The 7,032-nt window shown below is 40.1% G+C and overlaps 1 long non-coding RNA gene across 1 annotated transcript; it reads left to right on the plus strand.

Moving 5' to 3' along the window:
- The first annotated feature begins 226 nt into the window (after window positions 1-226).
- On the plus strand, window positions 227-3,244 carry LOC118482268. Its single transcript, XR_004868089.1, has 3 exons — window positions 227-748; window positions 1,016-2,464; window positions 2,825-3,244. It is a non-coding gene; the product is annotated as an uncharacterized LOC118482268 (long non-coding RNA).
- The last annotated feature ends 3,788 nt before the right edge of the window (window positions 3,245-7,032 follow it).

Genomic DNA, 7,032 nt, shown 5'->3' on the forward strand with positions numbered 1-7,032 from the left:
CCGTCATGTCATATGTCATATGGTGAAGGAAATGATTTTCATTAGAGGTGGCAAAGTAGGCATGTTTGGTTAGGTTAGTTTTGGGGTCAGGATATGTTTGGGTTATAAAGGATTTAGGTTAGGATGGGCAAATTAAAAATAGGTTAGGATGGATTTGAGTCACATTATCTACATATTATCTACATATTAAAAACAAAACGAAATGAACAATAGAAATGAACAGTAGTAAAAGCCAGCTATACCCACCGCCCTCCTTTCTTCAAAACCTAACCCTAACCCATTGAAAGACAGTCTGGACAGAGCGACCGGGGAGAAGAGATGGGAGACAGAGACGGAGAAGTCTCCGGCTTCGACACGGTGGCCGCGCCGCACACGGCTCTCCAGCGTCGACATGACAGACGGGTCCGGCGTACATGGTGGTGGGGTTATGTCGGGTAACCGCAACTGCAGTCAACAGTGATGACGGTTACGGTATGACCGTTTTGAGCAACGATGGTGATCACAGTAAGAGAGACAGGGAGAGAATCAGAAGAGAGAGATTGTGAACGAGAGGGTTTTGGAGATAAAAGGGGCCTGTCACTCTTCCGGCTGCCTCCCTCGCCGGCGTCATGATGAACGGTGGTTGTGCGGCGGCAGCATCCTTGATGGTTGGTTTACAGCGGTGGTGGTGGTAGGGACGTAGCAGACAGTAACCGTGGTGGGGTTATTTTATTTGTTACCGATTTCATGCTCCGTGTTTCGATTGAAGGTACAATCTTAATTAGTAGATTTTTTATTTGATTTTTAAATTTCTTGATGATCTTATAGGGATTTTTAACTTACCACGTTTAAATTTTTGGGGTTTGATATGCGTGGCCTTTGACAACGTTGGTGATTTTTTTGGGATTAGTTCCTTTTCCATCCAATTAATTGCATGTTGTCTCTGCTTTTCCATCTTTTTGTTTGGTTAGTGTTTTATTACAGTTCATATGCTCTTTATCATTGGGTTTGTTTCTTGAATGTGTTTTCCTTGCAGGCGCGGCTTTTTGAGTTTGATTTCGTCTTCCATATGATAGTCCTTCGGTATTCCTAGGTATGTTACAGCTATGTATTAGTTTTATGTTTTAATTTGGGGGTATAATTTGTTATGTTCGCTGTTTTGGGTTATGGTATTTTAGATATATGTTTTCATTTGGGGCTTTAAACCGAATGCCCTGTTCTCAACGCGTGCCCTGTTAAAGGCACACATCTCCTTTTTAACCCAATCACAAACCTACCATAGAGAGAGAAGGAGAGGGCAAACGGATAAAAGGTTGCGTTGGCTAACCCACCACCGTACCCGCCATCGTCGACGCACCCACATCCGGTGTGTGGGGTTTCAGTTTCCTCAAACGGCGGTTTCAGGTAGAAACGCCGCCATCAGCGGTCACTGGCGTTTCGATGAGGTGTCTACGGCGGCTGTTCCGGTCATGCCCTTTTGCATTGCATGTAGGTCAAACGATTTACTTTTTTCTTCTTAGATTGTGTAGATTTATGGTTGTATTCTTTGATATGCTATTTGTTTTTATGGATTGACCACATTATTAGCAGCAGAGTATTGCAAGAGTTGTGCTGTGAGAAAACGACAGAGACTTTGTTGTTATGTTGTTCATTTAACAGTATCTAAAAATGTAGAGAATAGGATTTCAGGCACCTTATGTGTGTGCTGTTGTGCAATCAGGTAAAGAAATCATCTGGTTTTGTGTTCTTTTTAGTGGTTTGGTCAAGGTGTAAGAAAAGTAAAACATATTTTGGTTTACTATATGTTTTGACGCTCTTAACCTGATCATAGTTAGGTGATTCTTTACATCTTGACCAAATAGTGTGGAAAAACCAAGTGAAGTCATTCTTTAGTTTTAAATCAATATAATCCATTATACCTGCTCAAAAGTTTTCCAAAATCAATAGATCGGATTCAAGATTTACACAACAAATTTTTATATAAAAGTCCTCTGTTTATGATATAATTACTTATTTAAATTTCATGAAATCATACAGGTCCAAATAAATTAATAAAGTAATCACAATTCCTTTTGTTTTAAATAAAACTTAATTACATTTTTCTACAAAAGGGGCCAAAATCGTAATTTACTCTTTCTAAAATAATAAATATTAGATAATAAACGTTAAACCTCTGGTTCTTAGTTCAAAACTTTATCCCGGTCAGTCAAAAGTGAAACGTATACTTTAAGTCGGCTAAACTTACGGACTTGCTTCGGTTTGGGCGGTTCGGTCGGGTTTCAACGGTTCGTAAGCACCCATAACTAATTCCATCTTAAAAGTTATTTTTTCTCCAAATAATGAAAAGTGATTTGGACATTTGTTATAGGATGCTAAGTTGAAAGCTGCTAACATGCACATCTACGTAAGGAGAGGAGGTCCAAATTACCAAAAAGGACTAGCGAAGATGCGGGCAATAGGAGAGGAAATTGGCATCCCAATTGAGGTGAAATTTTTTCATCATTTAATTTCTCAACAATAACATTTTAGAAACAAGGGTAATCCTGTCTTTATCGAGTCAAATGTACCTTCAAAAAGGCAAAAAATGAAGAGGGAATAACTTAGATTATTAAAACTGTTAGTGAGCGAGGGTGTTTTGGATTTCGGTTCAAACTACTTCTTTGGGAGTAAAGAAGCCGTTTTAATAAGTAATCCCAAACACCCCGTGCAATGTCGTTGAAACTTGAAACTCCGTTTGTGTAACAATTTGTCTAATAAGCATTATCACTATGAAACTTTATAGGGGTGTTGTCATTTTGATGACACTAGGCTCAAATTGGATATTTGCTTATGAATCATTATGTAGGTGTACGGACCCGAAGCAACGGTGACCGGAATATGCAAACAAGCGATTGAATACATCATCGCCGCTACCTAAATGTTACCGGGCTTTTGTGTTTCTCAGTTTTAACTGTGGTTTGTTGCATTTATTGTGCATGGGTTGAATGGCAAAGGGATACAGGAGGAAGAGAGGTGAATGGTTCAACATACCAGCTAATGCCATTGGCATACACCTTCTGCACACACTATTGACGGGAATAGGCATGTCGAATCGCCTTTGATCTTATGGGCATGGACTATATGCATTTTGTTGACAAATTGATTAAGTTGTTTGTTGTGCATCATTTGTTTTCTTTATATATGTATGAAGCAGAAAAACATTTTGTTCATATGAACGATGAAGATCAAAACGCAGCTATCGTCATTCTTTAAACCATCCCATTATTGAACGGGTAGCACCTTTTCGGAAACATGCAATAGGAAGCATAACAAGGAATGATTTGGTCATAGGTAAGGTAGGTGGTATTTCATGAAGAAGTTGGTAACAATTTAGAAGTTATTGTATTTGTAACTTATACCGCAACGAATCACAAATGAACCGAATCGAGCCCCGCTAATCATAGGCGCAACGCGCCAGATTGATAACACTAGTTAGTTTAGGTTATGATGGGTATGAATCAGGATTAACTGAAAAAAATAAAAATAAAAAAAAATATGTTTTTGTTATCTAGTTGTGTTATCTTTCATTTTTGAGTCCATAGTAGATTTTGTATAATATGTGTTTAGTGACCATAGGCTCTAGCTGGTTTGCCTTTATTTAATGGAATTAATTACGTTCAAAATAAAAATAAAAATAAAAATAAAAACAATCTTTCATGTGAGACGGTTTTATCGCATTTCACACTCCACTTCTTGTTAACAACGTGTTTTTTATCGAGTCGAGTGTAGCAAGCAATGCGTGCTTGGTGCGGCATCCAGCCAATTTTCGCCTTCGGGGTTCGTGACTTGATAAACATCCACAAATATACAAACTTGGACAAGAGAAAGGCTAAGGTTATTCAAGCTATTGTGCTCACGACAAGTTAAGAGTATTTGGAAGGCTTGAAACATGTTAGTTTTTAGAGATAAAGAAGCTAGTGTGTTGAAAACAACGGAGGCTATCAAATCTATGGGATACCTTTGGATTAAAAATAAACCCCACATAGGAATTTAACATGGAAGGATTGGTATAATTTTATTTTGTAATTATACTGTAGTCTTTTTGGCACTAGTATGTTGCTAGCGTCGACGTGTGTTTTTAATGAAGTTAGAAGCTCAAAAAAAAAAAAAAAACTATTTTACTGCTACACCAACTCACATCGAACTAAACCCTTTTTAGTTTTTCACAACTTAAAAAGTAATGATCTATGGAGTGTGCACAAAATATGAATCACGCCGGTGATGATCATATATGCGGTGGCGTTGATTGTTGGTGATTGTGAGGACAGAGATGGTTGGTGTGGCTCGGCGACGACAATGGTTGACGGTCGCTACAATGGTGTCGTTGGTTGACAACGTCTGTGGTGGGTTGGTTGACTACGGCTGCGGTGGTGGAGTTGGTTGATGGTGGCTGCGATGGTGGCTTTGGTTGACGGTGGTTGTCGTGGCGGTGATGGTTACAGTGCTGATGGTGGCAAAGGTTGGTGATGGTTACGGTCGTGGGATGGTTCTGGTGGTGGTGGCGACAAAGTGCAGCATTAACTCATAAGCTATATTCCCACAACCCATCCTAACCCGTAGGAGTCTTTCTTCAAATGAATTTCAATCCATGTGAACCCATTCATATATTTTTTAATGCCCAACATAACCCAACATGCTTAAATAATGGCCTATATTAACCCAAAACTACCTATGCGGGTCAACTTTACTAGGCCTAGTTATCACATATCACATGGTTTCACATGCCACATTATTTTTAATTCTAGTTCCAACTAATATTTTTTGTGTAAGAAATTGTAAAAGGTAATTGTTAAGCACTAATCGTATAATAATCATCTCTAAATCATTAGAACCGACTGGATTTAACATTACATCATCAAAAGCAAACATAAACTAGGAAAGACGTGAAGTTATATGGAAAATAAAATTACCTAGATGCCTCGAATTTAGAATGAGACTGATGAAAGAGTAGTTAACCAAGAGAGGTTAATTTACTGGTCTCGTCAAGTAGGGTTAATCCTTTCTTTCCGAGGATCGGTGGCTGGACCGTCAGCTGGGCTGTCTCCTGCACAAGGAAAAACACACCGTGACTCGTAACAAGGAGGAAGGGTGGGTGTGCTCCTTGTTACCACTCTTCGGCGTGAGAATCAGTAATTTGCTTGTGAAGCAAAGTGTGTGATAGTAGTAGTAGTGAGAGAGTTGTGAAGAGATACCTCAAACCTGGTTTGGGATGGGTATTTATAGCCGAGGACTCCGAGGAGTGAAGGAGGGTGGTTGAGTGGACAGACTGACGACGCGTCGCCCTTATGCAGGTGTGTCAGGCTTGTCGGTTGTGGAGGTGAAGCCACGTCCTACTACGGTGTCAGTCTGTTGCTTACGTATAGGCTGACAGGCGACTGTCATTGGTGCCACTTGCTTTGTGGTGTCAGTCCCACTTGCCTCGTGGGCAGGATGTGGTGTTGCGCCACATCGCTGCCTGCGGTAATCGCTGTTGTTTCCGCGTTCTCACTCTGGCGAAGACTGCGGGATGCGGTGCTAGGCCGCATCGCCACTTGTGGTGACTGTTGCTGTTGTCCAGATCCCTTGTCATGACGAAAATGTTCATAGGATGCGGTGCTAGGCCGCATCGCTATGCGTACACCCATTTTCATACACAAGGTAAGTCTTCTTCCTATCGCTTGACCGATTGGATTCGACTGCTGTGTTCGCGTGTGCCCGCACGGACATAGATAAGTTCTTGCTGGTGGGGGTTTTTTGATAAGGGTAATGGTCACTCGCAGCCATGCTGGTGCGAGATCTTGGGACCATACCCCTTCAGAGACGAAGATGAATAGATGAATGATTGAATCAATCTTGATTGGATCTAGAGAATAACATCGGAAGGTTGGGAAGAATGCTTAGGGTTTATGTATGTGAACGTAAGATACAATGAAAATGTCGGATAGGAGGTGAATAAAAAGGATCCTATTTGTTTCCAACGGGTCAAACCCATGTGATTCGGATCCTGCATTTTTTTAAAATAAAACACCAACAAGTCAAAAAAATTTGTGAGACTGCATGAGGGAGTGACACGTATCCCTCAATGTGTTCTTTTATTAGTATAGATAGAAGATAAATATAGAACATGTCACACCCTCAAACTCCAATGCGGAGTATTACCGCGAGGCGTGTGACTAACCAGGATCAAGCCACTAATCATATTGAACAATAATATCAAGGTAGTTTCACCAAACCAATACGATTAGTGACAGTTAAAGTTTAAGTCCACAACATTTAAGTTCAAAACAACAGTTTAAGAGAACAGCGGAAGCATAAGTGAAACAGTTCAACATAAGTTCATAGTTTGTGATTATTAAAAGAACCCAACGCGGGTTAGCATGCCCACTACACTCCCAAGCTGCAATCTCCAGCAATCACTGAGTACCTGCAAAGCATGCAGTAGGGTGTCAACATAAAGTTGGCGAGTTCACAGTTGTCCAGTTTTACTTTTCGAAAACGTAAGTTGTTTAGATAAAACATTTATAATCACGTTATGAGAAGCTACCCCATCTGTAAGCTCACTAAACTGCAAATACCGAAACTGATGACTGTCAAGTGTCAAGTTGTTGTGCCCTGTTTGTCAATGTCTATCATCATTGACCACGTGCAAGGCCTACTAGTTCACGCACGATCCCCCCAGTCACGGTGTGAGGTTTGTCTAACCTAATAGCGATATCAACTAATATCCCGTTCGTCCCCGGCGATTAATCGATATTGTAAGTAGGGACTTTCCATGATAGAGTTTCGTTTAGTTTAGCTAGTTGTGATTTATAAACAATATCTAAACGTATTCCCCCCGGGAATATTAGTTTAAATACACAGTTGTATTCCCCCCGGGAATAGTAGTTTAAAAGTATCCTTTCAAGGATAGTAGTTCATACGTGTCCCCCGGGAATGAAGTTTTTATAGAGTATTATATAGTGATGGATGCAAAATGAAGGTTTTTATACAGTGTTATATTTTCTGGTAGCAGTCTATGATGGATGTATAGTGTTA

The sequence above is a fragment of the Helianthus annuus genome, chromosome 9 (assembly GCF_002127325.2).
Source record: "Helianthus annuus cultivar XRQ/B chromosome 9, HanXRQr2.0-SUNRISE, whole genome shotgun sequence".
In the NCBI taxonomy this organism is placed as follows: Eukaryota; Viridiplantae; Streptophyta; class Magnoliopsida; order Asterales; family Asteraceae; genus Helianthus; species Helianthus annuus.